The 26,497-nt window shown below is 41.1% G+C and overlaps 1 protein-coding gene and 1 pseudogene across 2 annotated transcripts in view; both read left to right on the top strand.

The window, feature by feature from the left end:
• Positions 1–26,497, top strand: part of PLPPR1 (phospholipid phosphatase related 1) — a 457,833-nt gene that overhangs the window by 237,832 nt on the left and 193,504 nt on the right. The gene's annotated exons all lie outside the window — the stretch shown is intronic.
• Positions 19,289–19,407, top strand: LOC137228433 (5S ribosomal RNA; annotated as a pseudogene).

Here is a 26,497-nt window from a genome sequence, read left to right as displayed (position 1 = left end):
GATCAAGGAGGAACGAATTTAGGCAGAGGGAGCCATAAGTGCAGAGACCTTGACCTGGAACCAGCATGAAGTGTTGAGGGTCAGAAAGGCTGGAGTGGCTGAAGTATAGTATCCGAGAAGGAGAGTGGTATTAAGAGATGGAGCTAGAGATTTGACAGGTACGTGGGCAGGGAGAGCAATAGTTCTCAAAGTGTGGTCCCCAGACCAGCAGCAGCAGCATCGCCAGGAATCTGTGAGTAATGCACATTCTCAGGCCCCATCCCAGACCTACTGCATCAGAGCCTCGGGGGCAGAGCCTGGCATTCTGAGTTTTTACCAGTCCTCCCAGGGATGTGTGCTCGAACCCAGGACCTGCTGATCAAGAGCATTGTTTTCCAGGATAAGGAATTTGTGTTTTATTCTCCACTGGATGGTTTTAAGCAGAAGAGGGAAATAATGTGATTTAGGCTTTGAGTAGATAACTTTGGCCTTTGTGAGAAGAATGGACAGATTGGTACTCTTTTAAGTATCTGTTCTGACTAAAAATTGTAGCTCAGCAGGAAAGAACAATTAGCAGATTCATGCTGAGCTCTGTTTACTTTTATTGTGAAGGATAATTGTGTTCAATCTTATGCCTGAATTCCAGATGTCAGGTACCTGAAAATGCAGTTAGTAATTCCCTACTGTGAGATGTCAGGGCACTGAAATTCAAACACAGTTGTGGAAACGCAAACCCATTATCAATTGTCTTCGGATACTAATGTCTTAAGTAGGGCAGATTTTCTAGTTGAAAACACCAATTGGCTTTTGCAATGAAGTATAATTAGGACAGTTGTAAATTAATACGCTGTCTGTTTTACTCTGGATACCAGCCCAGATTTGGTAGGGTGTGTGTGTGTGTGTGTGTGTGTGTGTATGTGTGTGTGTGTGTGTGTGTATGTGTGTGTGTGTGTATGTGTATGTGTGTAAAACATGCTTCCTATGTGGGGACTTAACCTCCATACCATAAAATCCCTCTAGATATTTATGGAGTCTTCAAGGGATGATCCAAGACTGTTCTAGAACAAATCTTTTCAACCACCATTTAAATCTGCCATTGTCTCTTCTCTCTTGTTCTACTTTACTTTCTTTCTGAGATATGCTTAGTAAAGTCATATGACGTTATTTGTACCGCAACTACCACAGGTATATCTATACCATCTCCCATTGCTAGAGATGTTGCCTTTTGTAATACGCCCTCTTGGCTCTGTCAGCCTCCCAGTTAGGCTAGTGCTAAAGCTGCTCCGTCGAAGGGGCAAATCTCACACACGCTGTTCTTGCCACTGTCAGACATACTAAGCCCCAGGAAGTGCTGCCTCCAGATCTCACAGGCGTTGTGAGAGAAAGCCACTCTTTCCATTCCTGCTTACGTTTCCTCTCTCCTTGGGACTCAGAGAGAATGCTGGCCACTTCTACCTCCCCAAGGGCATCCACTTTCTGTGTTTTGGAATAAATTTCCTCCTGGCACTTCCTTTCTTGTTAGGCAAGATTTCCATCTTACATTCTTGCAGAAATCTTTCCTGGAGTCTTCTGACCTACCCCAGTCTGGTCTGGTGACTCTCTAGGCAAGCAGCACACTTTCGTCACTGCCATCACTCTTGACTGTCATCCTCAGCATTCACTTCTCTGCTTTCCCGTATAGGATCCTGTTTCCTGAATTTCATGATTTCCTCTTTCTTATTTCTTTGTTTTGGAGGAGCACATCCCTCACTTCCTAAGAAAGGGTGCACTAGAGGTGAAGTTTTTGTTTTTTTTAGAATTTTCATGTCTGAAATTGTCTTTTATCCTCACACAAGATAGTGATAGTTGGACGTATGAAGATTTCCAGATTAAACATCACCATTTCCTTAGCACTTTGAAGGGATTGTACCATTGTCTTCTCATTTCCAGTGACATTCAGATTGTTCATTCTTTGTATGAAAACTTTTTTTTTTCTCAAGATTCTTTTCTTTCCCCTAGAATTCTGAAATTTCACTGTGAAATGCCTTGGTGTGGGTGTATTTTCACCTATTATGCTGGTCAGAACTTTAAATCTGAGATTCATGTCTTTCATATGTAGGGAATTTTCTTGAATTATTTCACTGGTGATTTCTTCTCCTCCATTTTCTCCATTCTATCTGGTGGTTTGATTTGATTTGAACGTGAAGCTGTTTGGAAGCTCTGGGCACTAGAAGAGGTTTGTTGAATCTGGTCTTCACTGTAGGGTAACTGGATGGACTCCTTTCTTTGGGAACTTCCGATGTCAATATCTTTAGAGTTTTCTCTTTGGTTACAATCCCCAGGGAAGACTCTTCCAATCCCCTGCCTGGCTGCCAACCTCTGGGAGTTGAGTAGATGTGAAAAAGTGCTGAGGTCTGAACATTCAGTAAGTCAGTGCTCTGTCATTGCATTGTTTTCAGTACGGTGCCCAAGTCTCAACTGGGCCTGGTGCCCCCCAGTTCAGAGAAACTCTGTTCCCTTTCCTGAGAACAAAGCTCCAGGATTCTACCAGGATGGAGGAAGAATTGGAAAAGACTTTGGGGAACCAAATGCTTCTTAAACATTCTTTTAACAAGTCTTCCTGTTGCTGGCCTCATCTTCTCTACCCCTTCCAGAAGTATTTGGTGCATTGATTCCTGAGCCCATTGGGAGTTCTGCAGTGTAAAGCAGACTGTTCTTGCCTCTCCTTGCTGCTGATTTAGAACTTTGCTTTTTTGAGTCTAAGGCGGTTTCTACCCATTCATCTACTTTCTAGCCCTTAACATTTTGTTTTATTGTCTCCTCTCCCATTTTCCTTTGTGAGTTCATACACTAAAAAAATTCTTGGGTTTCCCTGGTGGCGCAGTGGTTGAGAGTCCGCCTGCCGATGCAGGGGACACGGGTTCATGCCCCGGTCCGGGAAGATCCCACATGCCACGGAGCGGCTGGGCCCGTGAGCCATGGCCGCTGAGCCTGCGCATCCGGAGCCTGTGCTCCGCAACGGGAGAGGCCACAACAGTGAGAGGCCCGCGTACCGCAAAAAAAAAAAAAAAAAAAAAATTCTTTACTTGAGATTTTATGGGATTTGAGAGGGAGCAGAATTAAATGCATGTGTTTAATTCACCATTTAAAATCAGAAGTGCTTTCAAACTTATTTCCTTCCCCTCTAGTCTCTGAACTGGATTGGGAGGAGTGGAGAGTTATATGAATTATGGCACCTTTATCCCCACACTCCCCAGTTAGAAAGCAGAAATAGATACAATGGATTTAGATTAAAAAGTTTTTTTCCCTCTGTGTTACCTATGGACATGGTCCAATTCTATTTCTGCTTAAGATAAGATGAGCAGGGATGTATTTAAATTTCAGAAAGAGGAATGGAGATTAGATAATAAAATCTGACTGTGTGGGATGTTGAAGTCGGTTATCAGGGGAATCCTCTGAAGCTTGTGAGTAGCTGAGTTGACAAAGAACTAGGAGCAAAAGCATGGATCTTAACTTGGCTGGCATTCCTTTGTGAGGCACAGCAATTAGCACAGAAGCAAGCACGCTCTTCTCTTTGTCTGGATTAAGAAATATCTGCAATTTTAACCAAATACAATGTTCTTATTGATGCATGTTTGGATATTGCAGAGTTGTCCCTGAGATCAAGTTACTTACATCCAGTTAGTGCCTGGGCATCATTTTTGAGAGTGGTGGGCATAGCTGCTGCCAGATGGGCAGTGACTTAGTGAGGATGGTAGAGGGGAGGAGGGGGATGTAGCAGCTGCTATGAAAAATGCCACATACGACCTGCTCATTAATAATATATTCTCCAGTTTATTGTTTGAGAAGTAATAGCTGATTACCTCTCTACTTTCGCAGGGTCTTTCGGTTTACCTGCTCTGCCTTTTATTTTTCTTTTCTGTTATCCTTCATGTTACTTACAGACATAATTTCATCGGGATATTTTCTGGTGATTTTTTGTCTGTTTTACTTTGAGGGTTGGGGTGTCGCCGTGAGCAGGAAAGCTTTCGTTTTTCCAAGAAAGGGATTACGGAGCATGGTTCACCCATGTGAAGTTCCCTTTAGGTGCGTGTGTCACTGTATAGTGTGAAACCAATGCTGCAGGGAGAAAGCTATCCTAGCCCTGCCATGAAATTGGGTTGGATTTATGTTTGGCTGCAGAGTCAAAATAAAGAAAATAAAGGTGTCATTTACTACGTTGTACTGGAAGCTTGGCCCCTCCTTGCCTTTTCTGGGTTTTGAATTTGCGGGACAACACTGATACAATGCTTATTTATTTGCCCAGGATTTTCTAATCCCACATTTCTAAAGGCAGTGTTGCACAGGAGTAGAGTATGGGCTTTGGAGTGAGACAGACCTGGGTCCAGATGTGTGTGAGTGACTTTGACCAAGCTAGTTAGTCTCTCTAAACCCCAGCTTCCTTATTTGTAAAATAAGAATGATGTCTGTGCTCTTCCAAGGACTGCTGTGAAGATTAAATGAGCAAATATAAGTAAACAGCTCCTGTCATTGCCATGATTATTATTGCTGTTATTACTATTCAAAGAAAGACTGGAATCATCATTAGGGGAGAAGTGGGAAAAGGCATTTTAGCAGTGACTTGGGGGTGAGCAAAGGCCAGTGAGCTCAGCCTACTCCTCCTGTAGAATCTAGTGGAAGATCTGCATAAATGTGGGTCCACAGCACAGACTAGAAAATCAATCTTGCTTTATCGAATGTCCACTAGTTCTACCTAGAATTTATCTTATCACACACCAGACATCCTTGTTAGGCCCCAAGAAAAAGCTCAGTAAATCATACTATTTCAAAGTCCCATTTACAAGAACGCTTCTTCCTTACCTGTGTCCAACTTCAGCAGGCAGTGAACATTGATACTGTTGAGAGAATCCCAGTAGAGCAATAAAAAGCCTTAAATATATTGTTTTTAACTAAAATTTTTTAAAATTTATATATTTATTTATTTTTGGCTGCGTTGGGTCTTTGTTGCTGCGCGTGGGCTTTCTCTAGTTGCGGGGAGTGGGGGCCACTCTTCATTGTGGTGCGCAGGCTTCTCATTGCGGTGGCTACTCTTGTTGTGGAGCACGGGCTCTAGGCACGCGGGCTTCAGTAGTTATGGCACGCAGGCTCAGTAGTTGTGGCTTGTAGGCTCTAGAGTGCAGGCTCAGTAGCTGTGGCACACGGGCTTAGTTGCTCCATGGCATGTGTGATCTTCCCCGACCAGGGCTCGAACCCGTGTCCCCTGAACTGGCAGGTGGATTTTTTTTTTTTGCGGTACGCGGGCCTCTCACTGTTGTGGCCTCTCCCATTGCGGAGCACAGGCTCTGGACGCGCAGGCTCAGCGGCCATGGCTCACAGGCCCAGCCGCTCCGCGGCATGTGGGATCCTCCCGGACCAGGGCACGAACCCGTGTCCCCTGTATTGGCAGGCGGACTCTCAACCACTGCGCCACCAGGGAAGCCCTGGCAGGTGGATTCTTAACCGCTGCGCCACCAGGGAAGTCCCTAACTAAAATATTTTAAAATGTCCAAATATTCATATGAGTAGTTGTACAAAGTAGAAAATGTGGAAAATTATCCGAACCTTCTAGCTGATACATTTTCGGAGTTGGAGAGAGTATTAAAAAAAAAAAAAGTGAGCTTGAAAAATAAACAGGATTCAAAGGATCCGTGATTCAGAACTGGGTTTCCTGCATTAAAATACTTAAAGTTATGCAAAATTGACTGTGGAAAGAATAACACTTAGTAAATGAAGGCTTTTCTTTTTCCTGTGTATCAAATCAAATGCATTTCATAAAGGAGCAGGAACCTCTTAAAATAAATACAATGAAGCCTCCTTTAAGCATTCACTCTAGGGACTAACAAAAATCAATTGCCTCCTCAAGTTAGATCTTTAATAAAAGATGGACTCAAAATGGTATTGGAAGCTGCGTCCACATTCTGAAGAAGTGGCCCCTTAAGACGGCTGATTGCCCACCAGGCAGCATCTTAATACAGATTCTGTTGTCTTTTTTAAAGGAGATGGTTTGATTGAGGAATGCCCTATTGAATACAATGTCTAGTCCTTGCCATATTGAATATAAGCTTTAGCCCTTCATCTGTTTACTTATTAATGATCAGATTCATTATCTTAAATAACAGAGAGAAAAAATATCTCCAAGCCTCATAATAGCAAGAGGGAGTACATTTATTTGTACTTCTCAGGAGAACTCCGCTTGGCTGATATCACCTAATTAATCTTTACAGTTGGTCCGTAAGGAGGATGCAGTTTTACTGTCCCTCAATCTGTAGATCTAATAACTGTGGAACATAGAAGATAAATTGTATTTGCCCTGAATAGCGGTTTTAAAGGAGTCTCTACAGTGCCAATAATGAAGCCCATTCTAAGCTTTGTACACAAGGGGACTTTGACTCAGAGCTTCCTGTATGGGATGCCTGGAGACTGTTGAAACAGCGAAAATCTGTGAGAAATGTTCAGGTGGTTCCAGTTCTTGGAGCAACGCGGTCTGTGCTATGCCTTTGGGACTTACTAGGGCCTCTTCTCTTTCCTAAATTTTGGGATCTGGGTGGGTTGGGATGCTGTGTGCAGTAAAGTACACAGTGACAATTCCTACCATGGGAGAGAAGGATTAAAACGTTGTCATATGTCACTTGATCCACGTGGATGGGGCAGTGAAACAGTGAAAGCGGAATGGCTGTAATGATGACGATGATGAAAATAAGGACAGTGTTAATGACTTATTTTATTAAATGCTACCCTGTGCAGGCCCAGAACCAAACATTCTACTTACTTTATTTTCTTTAATCAACACAATACTCTATGAGGTTGGTATTATTATCATACCAAGTTTACAGGGAAGAAAATAAAGTGTCTGACTTCTGTTAATAAAGAAAAATGTGGAAAATCAGAGCTTCACAGGAGTCATTTTTTTGAATTGAAATATAGTTGATTTACAATATTGTATTAGTTTCAGGTGTACAGCATGGCGATTCAGTATTTTTACAGGTTATATGCCACTAAAAGTTGTTACAACATGATGGCTGTAATTCCCTGTGCTGTCCAATATATCCTTGTTGCTTATCTGTCTTATACATAGTAGTTTGTATCTCTTAATCCCATACCCCATCTCACCCCTCCCCCCTTCCCTCTCCCCACTGGTAACCACTAGTTTGTTTCCTATATCTGTGAGTCTGTTTCTTTTTTGCTATCTACATTCATTTGTTTTGTTTTTTAGATTCCACATATAAGTGATACCATATGGCACTTATCTTTTTCTGTCTGACTTACTTCACTAAGCATAATATTCTCTAGGTCCATCCACCTTGCTGCAGATGGCAGAATTTCATTCTTTTCTATGGCCGAGTAATGTTCCATTGATACGTATACCACATCTTCTTTGGCCATTTGTCTGTTGTAGGATCCTTGGGTTGCTTCCATACGGTCCAGTTAGTTTTCAGTGAGAATTGTTCCACATGTAGATGTATTTTTGATGTGTTCACGGGAGGACATGAGCTATACATTTTCTTACTCTGCCATCTTAATTATCTCCCTGAGGGAGTCATTTTTTCCTGATGCAAAAGACGGCAGTTCACTTTGCAATGCTCCTCTATACAATTCAGCTCAATTTTTGATTTGAGGATTTCTTTGGGATACTGTGTGCAGGGTTTGGGCTGGGGACTGAGCATAGGGAAATGAAAATGGCACAATGTTTGTCCTTAAGAAGTTCAGCCCAAACTCGGCTACAAACTCAAATTCTTTCAGGGGCAGCCATGCAGCATGACACCAATGAGGATGGCAAGGACTGAGGCCAACTGGAGATGTTGCAATTAAACGGCATTAACAACAAAAATTCCTGCCATGTGACCAGAACCCCTCTCTGGGCTGGATTAAGTCTGGCATTATTTTGCAACTCATGGACTAGCTATATGCTAATTTCTTGACCAATAGCATATTTTCTCTGTGATTTTTCATATTAAAATTAAAACATAAGACCTTTACCTCTGTGATATGGAAATTTTGGTATGGAGGTTTAGGAACTACTGACGGCCATGCTGTGCTTTGAAGGATGCCACTGTAGCGAGAATGGAGTAGGCTTGCAGAGAGAAGCAGAGACAAGAGATGAGATAATGGAAGGTCCAGATGGCATTCGTATCCCCAGTTCCAGTTACCCTAAGGCCCAGTGGTACCTTTCCTGTGAGTTGTTCAATGATTTCTTCAGTTATAGAAAATGATACTCTAGAATATCCTTCCAAGATATTCCTCTTTCTCTTTTAGCCAGACCTAGTTTAAGGGGTTTCTGCCACTTGTAACTAAAAGTGACTTGATTAATTCACAGGGCTGCCTGTGAACCCAGTAAGGGAGACGAAGGAGGTAGAAAGTCAAAGATGGGAGTATTGCATCCATCCAGAGAGCACACAGCCAGCTGGGGCCATCTATACTCGTAAGCCTAAACATAGAGACACGGGTACTCAAAACCAAACAGCTGGAGTCAAAATTAGAAGACAAAAGGATACTAAGGGAATTGGGGGAAAAAATTTGATAAGAAAAAAAATTCAGTTCCTATTTGGAACTGAAGCCGAAGCCATAATTAATGAGCTTTTGCCTGAAAGCTGTTGGAAAATGGATTCTGGTGTTTCTCAGTAGGTCAAAGACAGGGCTCTTAAAGGAGGGGAAGCTGGGACTAGTTTTCAAAAGGAGGACGTGAAGCTGGAGGTACTGGGGCAGTCTGTACAGTGGACTCACTTCTTTAGATTGTCTCAGAACTTACCCTGGCTTCTTAGGGGACCTCTGCTCTCATTGGAGGTGGACCAGGATGGCTATACTGGCTTCATCTTCATCTGGATCTGAACTCTAAGGGTATTGCTACCTTCTTAGTATCAGGGAACATATAACACATCCTGAACATATTCTGTGAACATCTTGCATGCTTTCTCTTGCCAGCTATGTTTAAAAAAACAAACAAACAAAACAGCTTTATTGAGATGTAATTCATGTGTTAAACAATTCACCATTGAAGATATATAATTCAGTGGCTTCTAGTGTATTCACAGAGTTGTGCAGCCACAATGACAATATATTGTAGAACATTATCTCCAACCCCAAAAGAAATCCTGTCCCCATTAGCAGTTACCCCTCATTTCTCTCTCAACGGTCCCACTCCCAGCCCTAGGAAACCACTAATCTGGTTTCTGTCTCATTAGATTTGCCTATTCTGGACATTGCACATAAATGGATTCATATAATATGTGCCTTTTGTGATTGGCTTCTTCCACTTGGCATAGTGTTTTCAAGGACCATCTATGTTGTAGATATATGAATAATTCGTGTCTTTATTGCCAAATAATAGCCCATTGTAGGGATATACCACATTTTATTTTTCCATTCATCAGCTGATGGACATTTGAATTGTTTCCACTTTTTGGCTATTTTATGAATAACAGTGCTGTGAACATTCATGTACAACTTTTTGTGTAGATGTATGTTTTCATTTCTCTTGCATATATACCTAAGAATGGAATTGTTGGGTCATGTGGAAACTTTATATTTAACATGTTGGGGAAATGCAAACTGTTATACAAAGTAGCCACACCATATTACATTCCCACTGGCAAAGTATAAAGGTTCCAGTTTTGCTGTATCCTCACGAACACTTGTTTTATTAAATGTTTTTTGACTGTACATATCCTAATGGTTATGAAGATATATCTCATTGTGGTTTTTATTTGTATTTCCCTCATGGCTAATAACATTGAGCGTCTTTTTATGTGCTTATTGGCCATTTATATATCTTCTTTGTAAAGATATCTATTTAGATTCTTTGTCCATTTTTTTTTTTCCAGTACGTGGGCCTCTCAATGTTGTGGCCTCTCCCGTTGCAGAGCACAGGCTCTGGACGCGTAGGCTCAGCGGCCATGGCTCACGGGCCCAACCACTCCGCGGCATGTGGGATCTCCCCAGACCGGGGCACAAACCCGTGTCCCCTGCATCGGCAGGCGGACTCTCAACCACTGCACCACCAGGGAAGCCCTGTCCACTTTTTTTTAAACATCTTTATTGGAGTATAATTGCTTTACAATGGTGTGTTAGTTTCTGCTATATAACAAAGTGAATCAGCAATACATATACTTATCCCCATATCTCCTCCCTCTTGCGTCTCCCTCCCACCCTCCCTATGCCACCCCTCTAGGTGGTCACAAAGCACCGAGGAGCTGATCTCCCTGTGCTATGCAGCTGCTTCCCACTAGCTATCTAGTTAACAGTTGGTAGTGTATATATATCCATGCCACTCTCTCACTTCGTCCCAGCTTACCCTTCCCACTCCCCATGTCCTCAAGTCCATTCTCTACATCTGTGTCTTTATTCCTGTCCTGCTCCTAGGTTCATCAGAACCTTTTTTTTTTAGATTCCATATATATGTGTTAGCATATGGCATTTGTTTTTCTCTTTCTGACTTACTTTACTCTGTATGCCAGACTCTAGGTCCATCCACCTCACTACAAATAACTCAAATTCCTTTCTTTTTATGGCTGAGTAATATTCCATTGTATATATGTGCCACATCTTCTTTATCCATTCATCTGTCGATGGACACTTAGGTTGCTTCCGTGTCCTGCCTATTGTCAGTAGAGCTGCAATGAACATTGTGGTACGTGACTCTTTTTGAATTATGGTTTTCTCAGGGTATATGCCCAGTAGTGGGATTGCTGGGTCATATGGTTGTTCTATTTTTAGTTATTTAAGGAACCTCCATACTGTTCTCCATAGTGGCTGTACCAATTCACATTCCCACCAGCAGTGCAAGAGTGTTCTCTTTTCTCCACACCCTCTCCAGCATTTATTGTTTCTAGATTTTTTGATGATGGCCATTCTGACTGGTGTGAGATGATACCTCATTGTAGTTTTGATTTGCATTTCTCTAATGATTAATGATGTTGAGCATTCTTTCATGTGTTTGTTAGCAATCTGTATATCTTCTTTGGAGAAATGTCTACTTAGGTCTTCTGCCCATGTTTGGATTGGGTTGTTTGTTTTTTTGTTATTGAGCTGCATGAGCTGCTTGTAAATTTTGGAGATTAATCCTTTGTCAGTTGCTTCATTTGAAACTATTTTCTCCCATTCTGAGGGCTAGCTTTTTGTCTTGTTTATGGTTTCCTTTGCTGTGCAAAAGCTTTTAAGTTTCATTAGGTCCCATTTGTTTATTATTGTTTTTATTTCCATTTCTCTAGGAGGTGGGTCAAAAAGGATCTTGCTGTGATTTATGTCAAAGAGTGTTCTGACTATGTTTTCCTCTGAGAGTTTTATAGTGTCTGGCCTTACATTTAGGTCTTTAATCCATTTTGAGTTTATTTTTGTGTATGGTGTTTAGGGAGTTTTCTAATTTCATAGTCTTACATGTAGCTATCCAGTTTTCCCAGCACCACTTATTGAAGAGGCTGTCTTTTCTCCATTGTATATTCTTGCCTCCTTTATCAAAAATAAGGTGACCATATGTGCGTGGGTTTATCTCTGGGCTTTCTATCCTGTTCCATTGATCTATATTTCTGTTTTTGTGCCAGTACCATACTGTCTTGATTACTGTAGCTTTGTAGTATAGTCTGAAGTCAGGGAGCCTGATTCCTCCAGCTCCGTTTTTCTTTCTCAAGATTGCTTTGGCTATTCAGGGTCTTTTGTGTTTCCATACAAATTGTGAAATTTTTGTTCTAGTTCCGTGAAAAATGCCAGTGGTAGTTTGATAGGGATTGCATTGAATCCGTAGATTGCTTTGGGTAGTATAGTCATTTTCACAACATTGATTCTTCCAATCCAAGAACATGGTATCTCTCTCCATCTATTTGTATCATCTTTAATTTCTTTCATCAGTGTGTTATAATTTTCTGCATACAGGTCCATTTCTTCTTCCTCTTCCTTTTTTAAAAAAAGTTTGCTCTCTCTCCCTAGATGATCACCTGTACTTGGCAGGTAAGTTACCACATATGTTAATGACTCTAAAATCTGTATCTCTAATCTAGAACTCTTTTTTGATTCTCCAGACTGACACATTTACCTGGCATCAGTATTGCAGAAACCCCACAATCAGTGTGTTCAAAAGTGAATCAACATTTATCTCCTTAACCTCTTCCTCCTCTTCCTATGTTCCCTAGTGGAAGCACCATTCCACAATGTTGTAAAGACAGAATCTTGGCATCATCCTGGATCTTTCCTCTCTGTCACTGTGTTAGTTTCATATTGCTGCTATAATAAATTACCACAAATTTAGTGCTTAAATCATACAAATTTAGTATCTTACAGTTCTGGAGGTCAGAAGACCAAAATGACTCTCACTGAGCTAAAATCAAGATGTCGGCAGGCCAGCATTTCTTCTGAAGACTCTGTGGGAGAATCTATTTCCTTGCTTTTTCCAGCATCTAGAGGCTACCACTATTTTTTGGCTCGTGGCCTCCTTCCTCCATCTTCAAAGCCAGCAAGGTCAGTCCTCACACTGCCATCTCTGGTTCTCTTTCTTCTGCCCCCTCTTCCACTTTAAGGACCCTTGTGATTCCACTGGACCTACCAGGATAATCTAGGATAATCTCCAGGTTTAAGGTCATCTGATTAGCAGCCTCATTCTATCTGCAACCTCAATTCCCCTTTGCCATATAGCCTAACATATTCATAGGTTCCAGGGACATCTTTGGGGGGCTGTGATACTGCCTACCACACCTTACTTAGATAATCAAACACTAGGTCTAATAACTTCTGCCTCCTAAATATGTCTCAATCCCATCCAATTCCCTTTTCCTCATTTGTCTCCAAAATAATTCAGATCTCATCAACTGTCACCTCAATTATGCTAATAGTTTCCTAACTGGCCTCCCAGTGTTTGGCTTTCTCTTTCCCAATCCATTCTACACGACCCTTTCCCTCAGGATGTGGGCTATACTTCTTAACATGGAGTATGTGTCCCTTCACGATATATCCCTTGCTTACAACCTCACCACCATCTCTTGCTAGTATCTCCTTGTACCTTTTATTTTAGCTACTTCTGAACTTCTGTCATCTTCTTCCAACGCAAGGTACTCTCTCTTCCCTCCAGGCCTGCATACCTGCTCCTTAAAACTGCAATAAGGTGTGTTTCAGTTTTCACTTTGCTAAAGTCTACTTTATTTCTCTTTCAGGACTCACTTAAAATATCCCTTCCTTTAGGAAGTCTTTTGCTATTCCCCATCCTCCGGAAGTTATGTGTCCCTACTTCCCTATATCAGCACTTACTATTTTTGCATTGTAAGCATCATATCTGTCTTGCTTATCATCCCTGGTGTATTTTTAGTGCCTAGCTGGTACCTGACATATATTAAATTCTCGATATAAATTTGTTGAGTTAGAGAAAAAAATCAGTATGGTCCTTTATCAAATAAAGTGGCCTTGCTTGGTTCAGCCCTGCCTACCTCTTGAAATTCATCCTGCCTGTCTCTCACTCTTCCTTTCTGTGATCCATGCACACTGGCCTCTCAGTGCTGCCAAGGGCGCCTTCTCCATCATGCTGTAGGAACATTGCCTATGTTATACCTTCTCCCTGGAATGAATTCCTGTGCCCATACCTCTCCTGCAGATCTCAGCCCAGGGATCACTTCTTCGGGGAAATTTTTCTTGACTGTCCCCCTTTTATAGACTAAATGTTTGTGCAGCCTCCCCATTCATATGTTGAAACATTAAACTGTGGAGATCGGGCCTTTGGGCGGTAATTAGGTTTTGATGAGGTCATAAGCGTGGGCCCCATGATGGGATTAGTGTCCTTATGAGAAGAGGAAGAGACTAGAGCTGTCTTTCTCTCTTCATATGAAGACACAGTGAGTAGGCAGCCATCTGCACCCAGGAAGAGGGTCTTCATCAGACGCTGAATTGGCTGGTACTTTGATCTTGGACTCCCAGCCTCCAGAACTGTGAGAAAATGTCTGTTGTCTATGGTATTAAGCCCCTCAGTCTATGGTATTTTGTTATGGTTTACAGCAGTCTGAGCTGACTAAGACACACCCCATCCCCTTTCCCAGTCAAGCTCTCTTGTTATATATTCTTCAAAAACACTTATGTTAGAGCAATTATCTCAGTATTTATGCATTCATTAGAGGGGATATTTAATTAATGTTCGTCTCACTAACAGACTAGGTTCCATAAGAACAGGAACTATCTATTTTGACTTATCATTTTTATTCCCATTCAGCCACCAATAAATATTTGTTGGATAAAAAAAAGCAATGAATGAATCCTTTTATCCTCTGAGTTTCTCCCTTTTTCTCTCCCTTACTCCTTTTCTCTACTCTTCACTGTGCTAGCTAGGGCAACTTATCATAAACACGTGAGCACAAAGTGTTTCTTTGTCTACATTAGAATAGCTATATAAGACTCGTGAGGTTGTCTGGACCAATCTCCATACCAGGCAGAAGTTCATTCCCCCAGCCTGAGGCTTGGGCTGATAACTTATGAACTTTCTCCGTTGCTGGCAGCTCATGACATTTCAATTTGTTATATTTTTCAACAGTTCTGATTGTTTGAAAACTCTCCATTTACCAAACCAACAACCATCTTCTTAAATTCCTCCCATTTATCCCATTTCAGCCCTCTGCAGCAATAAATGATAAAGTTATTCTCTCTTCTACGTGACTCCCTTCATATTTTTAAAGGCAGGTATTAGGGACTCTCTTCCGTTGCCCAAGACTCTTGTCTAGGTTCTGTTCCTTTCAACCATTGCCATTCTGTTTGTGTTTGGTGGCTCTTCTCTTACTTCTTTCCCTACCTCCTTCCTTCTCCCACCCTTACTTCCTTCTTCCCATTTTTCCTTTCCTCTTCCCTTGCTCCCCATTCCCTCCTCTCCTTTTCTATTTTCTTTCTTTCCTTCCTTTCTCCTGTTTCCTCTTCCCCTTGTCCTTTTGTTTCCCTCTGCACTTCCCTTCCCTCCTCCCTTTCCCTACTTCATTTCCCAAATAATATAAAGCAACAAGGCGATCTCTAGTTCTCATTTTTCTCTTAAAGATCAGACCTACCCTGATCATCACAGTGGACAGGGAAGGAAGGAGAGAGGGACATCCCCAGCTGTGGGTTATTTTGATAAGAGTGACAGTTGTGCTTTCATCCAAACTGTGGATGAAAATGTTGAACAGGATTGAGCTATGTATAGAAACCTGGGAATCCTACTAAAACTTCCCTTCAAGTTAATACTGATCCATTAATTAACACTCTCAGTTATTAATATGCTGTCACCAAAGCCATGTGGAAAATGTGACTGATAATGTAATCACCAGGAAATCTTGAAAGCTAGATTTAATATATCAGAGAAATCCATTCATTCATTTATTCACTCAATTGAGTGCCCACTTCATATGTAGCCCTGACATTTTAAACTGAATATTTTGGTAATGGCAGCTATAATAGAGCTTTGAAATTTCAGAATGTCAAGCTTCTGTCCACCCAGAAGTCATGTAATGAGTTTCTTGTCTGTTTGGATACATTCAGAAAATATACCATCGTCACTGATCAATTTTGTATTTGATCCTGGGTCCTTCTGCTTTAACTTTAGAATTTCCATTCATCGACTCATCTGACATGTAAGTGCGTTGCTGTGGTGGGTGCTTCCATCTTCTTGGCTAACTGAAATGGGTCTTGTGACTGTCTCTTTTCATTAGGTCAGCTATGCTGCTGTAGCATCCCAGAAGAAGCAGTCAAGGCTCTAGAGTGCATGAAGGATTGGAATCTGTGAATCATTGTCAGGGTTCCTAGATCTTTTACCGAGGGGGTGGCCCTGAACAAGTGCCAGATATCAGCGCAGATCAGTTCCCAGCGGCACTGGGATACTTTACTTAAAACTACGGTTTTTCCGTGAGTGTGATAAGGACATATTTCCTTTCTTTCCAGCCCCCTGCTCAAGTGATCATCAAATCTTGTCATTTTTTTTCCTACCTCTTAACTCTCTTTGGTGTTTGTCCTCCCATCTCCATCCTTCTTGCTACTACTTTATCCAGATCATCATCATCTTCCATCTGAATTGCAGCCAGAATATTCTAGCAGGGCTCCCTTCTTCCTGCCTTGCCTTCCTCCTGATATCGTTCACACTGTAGCAAGAAAGATGTTTCTAAAACATAAATCAACTCAAGTCATTCTCCTGCTCAAAAACCTTCAGGGGCCTCCCCGGTGGCGCAGTGGTTGAGAGTCCGCCTAACGATGCAGGGGACACGGGCTCGTGCCCCGGTCCGGGAACATCCCACGTGCTGCGGAGCGGCTGGACCCGTGAGCCATGGCCGCTGAGCCTGCGCGTTCGGAGCCTGTGCTCCGCAACGGGAGAGGCCACAGCAGTGAGAGGCCCGCATACCACAAAAAAAAAAAAAAAAAAAAAAAACCTTCAGTAGCTCCCTACTGCCTACAGATTTAGGCCTAATCTCTTATCAAGACATTCAAGGCCATTTGTGATTTGGTTCTAACCTTCCTCTGTTGCCTGACCTTTCCCCATTCTCTGTATAGTTCCTTTGGCTCCCTCCATTTCCTTGAATGTATTACCTTTGCACTTGCTGGTGTTCTGTCTGAATACCCTACTTTCTCCGTCTTCTTGCTGACTACCCAAGAGTCCATGCAAACACATCAGAGATGCTCCCTGCGACACCCCTGCCTCACCAGACCCAGGCAGAATTGGACATTCCTGCCTTTTGTTTCTATGTTTCTTTAAATTAGGTCATTAACAGATTATTTCTCTCTTGAGGTAAGGGGTTATGGTTTTATTTTGTCTATCCCTAACAGCTGAAACATAGCAGGTGCATACTGTATATTTGTTGAGTTAATTCATAAATACCATCACACTAGAAAACACTTATGTGGTCCTTATTCTGGATCAGGCACTGTTCTAAGCACTCTGTACATGTTACCTATTTAAGGAGTGAATGGGTACAGCCTGGCGGCCTTTTTGGTTAATATGCACTGCCTTATGACTTAAATGTCACAGAAATGTGAAACCCACGCTAGCAGCCCTTCTGTCACCAATTTGGACCCCCATTTCCTTGCTTCTACTTTTCTCAGCTCACTAGTGACATCCCTGCATGCTTCAGTCTATCTCAGTTCTAGAAACAATCTGCTCTTAAGGCAGGAAGCTTCAAGAAGCCCCAGTCCTCCTCCCCAACGAGTGGTAGTGTCAGGCCCAAGCAGTGACTACAAGTTCCAAGCCATGCTGTCAGTGGCTTTGCAGCTCATCTGACTCAGAGTGTGGTATCTGAACAGTGACCCTATAATCCATGTTTATCAAGCTCTCTATTCCTTTCTCAGACCTTGAAACTGTCCATCCTAGAATTATCCCCTTGTACCCAGTTTTCTAACTTCAATATTCCCTCGTCCTCTATTCCTCAGGTGCCTCAATCAGTGGGACTAAACTTCTGACTTAGTCACTATTCCAAGGGACTTAGTCATTAAATGACTTTCTCAAGATCACATAGCCAGTAAGTGGTAGAACCAAGATTCAAATTAGTAACATTCTGATTCCAAACATAAAATAGCTTTTACTCTGTAAATTGGAGGAAGAAACACTTGGGACAAGCACAGAAGTGTTTCTGGGCCACTAAAGGAGGTTGAGTTCATGCTAAGTGCTCAATGAATACTCCCTGTTTTGGATGTTGATCTAGTGTCACTGCATAAGCCTCTCTTATTGATTGTGGCCAAGGCAATGATAAAATTATGAAGTGGAACCAATCAAAAGCTTCTCTGAACTCGGAAAGCCTTGTAGGTATATAACTGGGGGTTGCCAAAGGTGACAGAAGATGTGGTTAAAAGCACATTCAAACCCAGTGAAAGGCTGACAGTTGCTGGAGCAACTTTCCCCAAGTAGGTGAGGGTATTTGAGTGTGGGGAACAGGTATGAATTCCGTGTTAACGATGGTGAGCTTGAGCCACCCTGAGATCACAGAAACTGTGAGGAAGCTGATGAGCCAGGAGAGTCTACAAAGGGAGAGACACAGCAACAGCGTCAGGAGAGGGGGCAGGTGCCATAGGAGACCAAGGCAAGGGGCACCTTTCTAAAGAAGATACCATCCTCAAGATGGGAAATGGCCAGAGCAGAATATAACCCTTCATCTGTAGCAGGGGTTGGTTAGCAGTGCATATGGGGTGGGCAAGGCAGTTTCTGAATGAGTGAGCATACAACTGAATGGTCCCATGGACGTGAAAGTGAGCACATGTGATCTGAATAAGCACCTTTAATATCAGAATGGGCTTGTGAAACATCTGTGTGCGTTGTGAAACATGTATGAACATGTGTAAGGTCTGAGTGAACATGTATTGATGTATTATCTGAAAAAGGGTAGGTGGCATCTAAATAAACACGTGAGTGTGGAAGATCAAAGTGAATAGTTTAACATATGTAAGATTTAGGTAAGCATTTTTAACAACACAGCAAACACGTGTATCATCTCAGTGAGCATGTGTAGTGTCTGATGAGGGTTTGTGATGTCTCAGGTGTGACTTTCTGAATAAGCATGAGCACGATCTGAATATCAGTGTGTAATGTTTGAGCTATTTACTATCTAAATGAATCTGTTTTTAAAACAACTAACATGTGTAACATTTTAGTGAACGTGTGTGTCACCTGTGTTAGTAGAACATATGAATGAGGATGTGTAACATCTCAGTTGGTGGGTCTCAAACTTGAGCTTGTGCCAGAATCACCTACAGGACTTGTTAAGCACACATTGCTGGGAACTCTTCCCCAGAGTTTCTGAATCAGAGGGTCTGGGGTTGGGCCCAAGAATATGCGTTCAGATGATCCTGGTGCTGCTGGTCCGGGAACCACATTTTGAGAACTACTGTTTCAAGTATGAGTGATACCTATGTGTGGCATTTCAGTGAGCTGATTAACAGCTACATGGGCACATGGCAGATCTAAGTGAACACAGGTAACATTTAAGGGACATACGTATCCCCTGAGCAAACACTGTGAAAGCTATACAAGCCCATGTAACATTGGAATGATGTGTGAGGAACATAAGTGAACCTCAGTATGTTTGCAAAAACATCTGAATAAGCATGTATAAATATGAGGACACATGGAGTATCTGAATGAGTTTGAGTACCATCCGAGTAGATATATCTAGACGGTGTGTATGTGTTTTACGTCTGAAGGCACTCATTGTCTATATGACTAGACAGACATCTGTACAAATAATTACCGTGCATCCTGGAAAATGCAGCAATGAGTGTCCAGGGAATAAAGATGGGCAAGAAACAATAGCTACACTAGGAGCAGAAGCTACTAGAGGAGAATGGAGGTGGAAGATGACCTGTGAGGTCTGTTTTAAACGCTGATTAGGTCTATAGCTATACCACCCTGAATGTGCTGCTTCTCATCTGATCTTAGAAGCTAAGCAGGGTCGGGCTTGGCTAGTATTTGGATAGGAGACCAACTGGGAATACCCAGTGCTGTAAGCTTTTTTTTTTTTTTTTTTTTAAAGCTGGTTAGGAATTCTCTAGAATGACAGGTGGAGGTAGGTGGGGAAAGTCTTTCTGTAAGAGAGCACAGCATAAGCAAAGGCATAACACAGAATAGCTTGGTGTGTTTGGGGAACCAAAAGTGGTTTGGGATTTTGAGAATAAAATATGATGTGGGAGCAGGGGCTGAGGCTAGAGGGTTCCCAATGGATCAGATCATGGAGATCCTTGTGAGCCATGATATAGAATATGGTGTTTTTTTCCCCCCAGTAAATGATACAAAATCAATGAATTGGTTTTAGGCAGGGGATTAATGTGATGGGTTTATGTTCAGAAATATCACTCTGGAGTGTGAATGGAAGATAGATTGGGAATGGAGCAGGAAGTCTACTGCAACATCTGTTATATTTATGACAGATGATGAGGTCTTAAGCTATAAAAAATGCAGTGGAAAATAAGGGACAAAATGAGGATCTATTTTAGGAGATAAAAGTCCACAGGACTTGTGGACCTGGTGGGTCACAAAATTAGGATCTATTTTAGGAGATAAAAGTCCACAGGACTTGTGGACCTGGTGGGTCATGAGTCTCAGGTGGAACGAATGGGAGAGACAGGGAATATGGGAGAATGGATTGGAAAGAATCGTATATTTAGTATTAGATACCGTCAATTTAGGTGCTTCTTCGACATTCAGAAAGGGATGTTGTACACTTGGGTCTGGAGCTCAGGGGACAGTCCAGGCCAAAGACAGAAATTTGGAAATGATTAGTTAGTGATAACTACACTCATGGGAATGGCCAGACGTTGGTGAGAAGAGTAAAGAGCAAAGAGGCCAAAGATGGGGAAACCTAGGATCATCAACATTTGAGGGGTAGGCAAATGAAGACTCAAGTAAAAGGAAATTAGGTGGAATGTTAGAAAGGTAGAGGCATGCAGAATCATGTGACCTCGTGAAACACTGAGTTCCTTTAAAAGTTGGGGGAAATCCATTTCATTTAAATGATTTGCAGATGGTTCTGGATTGAGAGTTGGCGGTTCAAGAGGGAGTCCCGCGTTCCATCCTGGCTGTGCTACTAGGTACTTTTGTGGCCTTGGTTCATTAATTTGAGTCTCTGGGCCTCAGTTTTAAAATATGAAAAATGATAAGGCAATCTTGACTGTGAGAGAACAAGAGCTTGGTAGTTTCTGTTTTGCCTGTGAACGAGAGTTTAAAGACTGTCCTTGGAACTCTTGTTAACAAGGGCAAGTTCTGGAGTTGCTCAGTCCTGGGTTAAAATCCTGAAGGCATTCATTTCCCAGTTCTTTGACCCTGGGTAAGTTACTTAATCCCTCTAAGCCTCAATTTCCTTACAATAAGTCAAACAGTAGTGGGTTGTTTTTGTGTGAGTATTTAAAGAGACAAGCCACATAAACTGCTTAGCACAACGCCTGGTACAGAGTGAGTGTTCAAACAAACAAACCCATCAACAGCAGCAACAAAACCCACGACTTCATGATGATGGAGGAAATTAAATTAGATCATCCCTGAAGTCTTTTCCAGCCCAACACTCTTTGTGCTTGTTTCTCTTTTTGTCTGTGATCCTGGGGTGAGACACTCAGTAGACATTTATGACCTAAATATTGACTAGGAAGAAGGATTTGGTTTCTGATTTCTGACATATATTACACAGTCAAGAAAAAATAATTCCGATGGGAAAAAAACTAACATAAAATGCAAATACACTAAAAAAAAAAAATATGGCTCGCCAGACAGTGCCCCTCCTCCTCTCCCCATCAGGCATCTGAGGATCCTGTGCTACACTGAGTCCAAAGAGCATCTTCCACTAATGACCCGTAATAAATTGTTTCCTTGATGCATTCACTGGGACGGGTGATTATTTGTTTCTCAAAATATAGCAGTAAAATAAGAAGGAGTCATGGGCTTGGGGAAAATGTGGTGGCTGATTATTCCTCTTCCTTTTTTTTTTTTTTAACATCTTTATTGGAGTATAATTGCTTTACATTGTTGTGTTAGTTTCTGCTGTATAACAAAGTGAATCAGCTGTATGTATACATATATCCCCATATCCCCACCCTCTTGTGTCTCCCTCCCACCCTTCCTATCCCACCCCTCTAGGTGGTCACAAAGCACCGAGCTGATCCCCCTGTGCTATGCGTCTGCTTCCCACTAGCTATCTATTTTACATTTGGTAGTGTATATAAGTCCATGCTACTCTCTCACTTCGTCCCAGCTTACCTTTCCCCCTCGCCGTGTCCTCAAGTCCATTCTCTACATCTGCGTCTTTATTCCTGTCCTGCCCCTAGGTTCATCAGAACCATTTTTTAAAATTAGATTCCATATATATGTGTTTCTATTTTTGTCTTCCTGACTTACTTCACTCTGTATGACAGACTCTAGGTCCATCCACCTCACTACAAATAACTCAATTTCGTTTCTTCTTATGGCTGAGTAATATTCCATTGTGTATATGTGCCACATCTTCTTTATCCATTCATCTGTGGATGGACATTTAGGTTGCTTCCATGTCCTGGCTATTGTAAATAGTGCTGCAGTGAACATTGTGGTACATGACTCTTTGAATTATGGTTTTCTCAGGGTGTATGCCCAGTAGTGGGATTGCTGGGTCATATGGTAGTTCTATTTTTAGTTTTTTAAGGAACCTCCATGCTGTTCTCCATAGTGGCTGTATCAATTTACATTCCCACCAACAGTGCAAGAGGGTTCCCTTTTCTCCACACCCTCTCCAGCATTTATTGTTTCTAGATTTTTTGATGATGGCCATTCTGACCCGTGTGAAGTGGTACCTCATTGTAGTTTTGACTTGCATTTCTCTAATAATTAGTGATGTTGAGCATCCTTTCCTGTGTTTGTTGGCAATCTGTATATCGTCTTTGGAGAAATGTCTATTTAGGTCTTCTGCCCATTTTTGGATTGGGTTGTTTGTTTTCTTGATATTAAGCTGCACGAGCTGCTTGTAAATTTTGAAGATTAATCCTCTGTCAGTTGCTTCATTTGCAAATGTTTTCTCCCATTCTGAGGGTTGTCTTTTCATCTTGTGTATGGTTTCTTTTGCTGTGCAAAAGCTTCTAAGTTTCATTAGGTCCCATTTATTTGTTTTTATTTCCATTTCTCTAGGATGTGGGTCAAAAAGGATCTTGCTGTGATTTATGTCAAAGAGTGTTCTGACTATGTTTTCCTCTGAGAGTTTTATAGTGTCCGGTCTTACATTTAGGTCTTTAATCCATTTTGAATTATTTTAGTGTATGGTGTTAGGAAGTGTTCTAATTTCATTCTTTTCCATGTAGCTGTCCAGTTTTCCCAGCACCATTTATTGAACAGGCTGTCTTTTCTCCATTGTATATTCTTGCCTCCTTTATCAAAGATAAGGTAACCATATGTGCGTGGGTTTATCTCTGGGCTTTCTATCCTGTTCCATTGATCTATATTTCTGTTTTTGTGCCAGTACCATACAGTCTTGATTACTGTAGCTTTGTAGTACAGTCTGAAGTCCAGGAGCTTTATTCCTCCAGCTCCGTTTTTCTTTCTCAAGGTTGCTTTGGCTATTTGGAGTTTTTAGTGTTTCCATACAAATTGTGAAATTTTTTGTTCTACTTATGTGAAAAATGCCATTGGTATTTTGATAAGGATTGCATTGAATCCGTAGATTGCTTTGGGTAGTATAGTCATTTTCACAACATTGATTCTTCCAATCCAAGAACATGGTATATCTGTCCATCTGTTTGTATCATCTTTAATTTCTTTCATCAGTGTCTTATAGTTTTTTGAGTACAGGTCTTTTGTCTCCTTAGGTAGGTTTATTCCTAGGTGTTTTATTCTTTTTGTTGCAGTGGTAAATGGGAGTGTTTCCTCAATTTCTCTTTCAGGATTTTCATCATTAGTGTATAGGAATGCAAGAGATGTCTGTGCATTAATTTTGTATCCTGCTATTTTACCAAATTCATTGACTAACTCTAGTAGTTTTCTGGTAGCATCTTTAGGATTCTCTATGAATAGTATCATGTCATCTGCAAACAGTGACAGCTTTACTTCTTCTTTTCCAATTTGGATTCCTTTTATTTCTTTTTCTTCTCTGATTTCTGTGGCTAAAAATTCCAAAACTATGTTGAATAATAGTGGTGAGAATAGTCAGCCTTGTCCTGTTCCTGATTTTAGAGGAAATGGTTTCAGTTTTTCACCATTAAGAATGATGTTGGCTGTGGCTTTGTTATATATGGTCTTTATTATGTTGAGGTAGGTCCCCTCTATGCCTACTTTCTGGAGGTTTTTTATCATAAATCGGTGTTGAATTTTGTTGAAAGCTTTTTCTGCATCTATTGAGATGATCATATGGTTTTTATTCTTCAATTTGTTAATATTGTATATCACATTGATTGATTTGCATATATTGAAGAATCCTTGCATTCCTGGGATAAGCCCCACTTGATCATGTATGATCCTTTTAATGTGCTGTTGGATTCTGTTTGCTAGTATTGTGTTGTATTCCTCTTCCTTTTATCACACCTGGTCAGAGTGTCTCATTACTTCCTTTATGAGAGTCACATGGTTGGCATTTTTTCGTATGTACATTATCTAGAAAAATGTGAGATGGACAAGAAGTGGGTTATTAACATGGATCCCCGACTAAATTTAGGACCCAGCAAGGTGGAAAGATAAAGAAGTCTGACTCAAAGTCTGTGGCGCAGGGAAATTGAGAAGATGAGATCTCACCTTTGTGGTGACAGTGTCTATTTTGCAATGCAAAACCATCCTCACCTCCATGAAAAGGGAGGCTAAAGTGACCAAGTGGATTAAAGGCTGCACCCAGGAAAGAAGTAAGAGTTGGGTTTTACCTTCTGCTCATTTTATTTTTATTTGTAAAAAAACCTAGAATTTCATTTCAAGGTATTATTTGAGTTGCTTGCCTCTGTATACGTCCTCCACCCTAATTCCTCACACTTTGCCCTGCTTACCTGCTTGAAATACAACCTCATTGCTCTCAAACCCTGAAAACACTATAATTATTATGTAAATATATTTTAGAACACACATTTTTGTATGCTAGCATTTAGGAAATTTTAAGGAACTATAGTCTGATAATATATGGGATAGACTTAAAGACAGTTTGTCAGAGATAATTTACTCTTTGTTCTGTGTGTGTGTGTCTGTGTGTGTGTGTGTCTGTGTTTAGTTTTGATCATAGTTCACATTTATTGAGCATTTTGAATCCCGGTGCTTTTCCAAGTTCTTTATCATTTAATCCTCACAGTTAGGACCCCCTTTTTTTTTTACATCTTTATTGGCGTATAATTGCTTTACAATGTTGTGTTAGTTTCTGCTGTATAACAAAGTGAATCAGCCGTATGTATACATATATCCCCATATCCCCTCCCTCTTGCACCTCCCTCCCACCCTTCCTATCCCACCCTAGTTCTTAGGTGGTCACAGAGGTGGTCACAAAGCACCGAGCTGATCTCCCTGTGCTATGCGGCTGCTTCCCACTAGTTATCTATTTTACATTTGGTAGTGTGTATGTGTCCATGCCACTCTCTCACTTTGTCCCAGCTTACCCTTCCCCTGCCCCCATGTCCTCAAGTCCATTCTCTACGTAGGACCCCATTCTTAAGACTCCTTGGATAATGTTAGAGCCCACAATTAGGACAATTATTTCCCCCATTCTGTAGTTGAGAGAACTGAGGTTAGTGATGCAAAGTTATTCACCCAAAGTCACAGAGCTAGATAGCGGTGGAGTAGGATTTGAACACAGGTCTGCGTGATTCCCAAACCCACTCTTTGAGCCACTGCACAGTACTTGTGTTTACACAAAAGCATATGCAAGTAAATTAAACCTTAAGAAATGTACATTCTTTTACCCATTGCTGCTTGTGTTTTGCTTAGCTTGCTGCAGCCACTTTGTACATTCCTTTATTATAATACTTATTGCTTTATATTATAATTAGTTTATGTTTCTTTCATTCTTTACTGGTGGTTCTTGACTTTTCTTGTGTGGTAAGAGATGGTAGTGGCAGTCATGAACCCCTTTGAGGACTTACCAACGTTAGGAACTCTCTCAAGTAAAATGTGTGTGCATTTAGACTGGGTTAATGCTCTAGTGATTACTCATGTAACATTATATATTTCCCCCATCAAAATATAATTTGAATGTTCTTAGATTTTCCAGACCTATGAGATCACTCTTTTATTTAGTATCTCAATACTAAATACGTCATAAAGGAAATCTAGTCCCTTTCTGAAAACATCTGAGTGTTTGCTGTAAATGCTTCTGAGTTTTTGTTGTCATGTGTCCCCTCTGGGTCCAGCTGCATGGAGCTCCAGAACCAGCTTTGGAGAATGGTTGACACGCTTAGTAAGGACCTGAGGATAGCTTGAGGTAATTTAAGAAGGGACAGAAAGGAAAAACTAATAGTTGGGCATCAGACACAACTCTTCCTCAAATTTCTTATTGGATACTTTACCTGATATATGGCCATCTTGTTGAGTAAACAGTATAAATGGATGAATGAAAGAATAAATCTATAGACCCTTTAGATATTAATGAACTGGGTAGTTCCAACAAACCCTTACACAAGACTGTAAGGTCCTTAAGGGCAAAGATTTTTTCTACATTCTTCATCACTTTATACCCATAAACTGCTGCTCAAAAACTATTTGTTAAATATATTAATAGAATAAATTCACGAACCCACATACACTGGTACACTAAAGAGAAGATTAGCTCCTCTTTTTTAAACTTCTTCCTTTAAAACCAGGCTAGAAGCCCTTAAAAGAATATTTCCAAATACAAGAGCATTATTCCTCCCAAAGAGAATTCTGCCATCACCTCTTTAATGCTGTTTATAGAATACCACTCTTTCCCACTTATCACATTTCTAGTTATTCTATCTTTTCCATAGACTATAAGCTTATAAACTTGATGAGGGTAGGAACCACTTTTATCTGTATACCATTGTATTTCCAGGTTTTAGATGGAGATAATAAATATTTGTTGAGGGAGACTTATTGCATCAATGAATGGATGATTAAATCAACCAGTTGATCCGTCCATGAACCATGGGTTTGCTTAGATTGTAA

This window comes from Pseudorca crassidens, chromosome 7 (genome assembly GCF_039906515.1).
Source record: "Pseudorca crassidens isolate mPseCra1 chromosome 7, mPseCra1.hap1, whole genome shotgun sequence".
In the NCBI taxonomy this organism is placed as follows: Eukaryota; Metazoa; Chordata; class Mammalia; order Artiodactyla; family Delphinidae; genus Pseudorca; species Pseudorca crassidens.
Note: the sequence above shows the minus strand (reverse complement) of the source record. Positions and strands in the feature narration are given on the sequence as shown.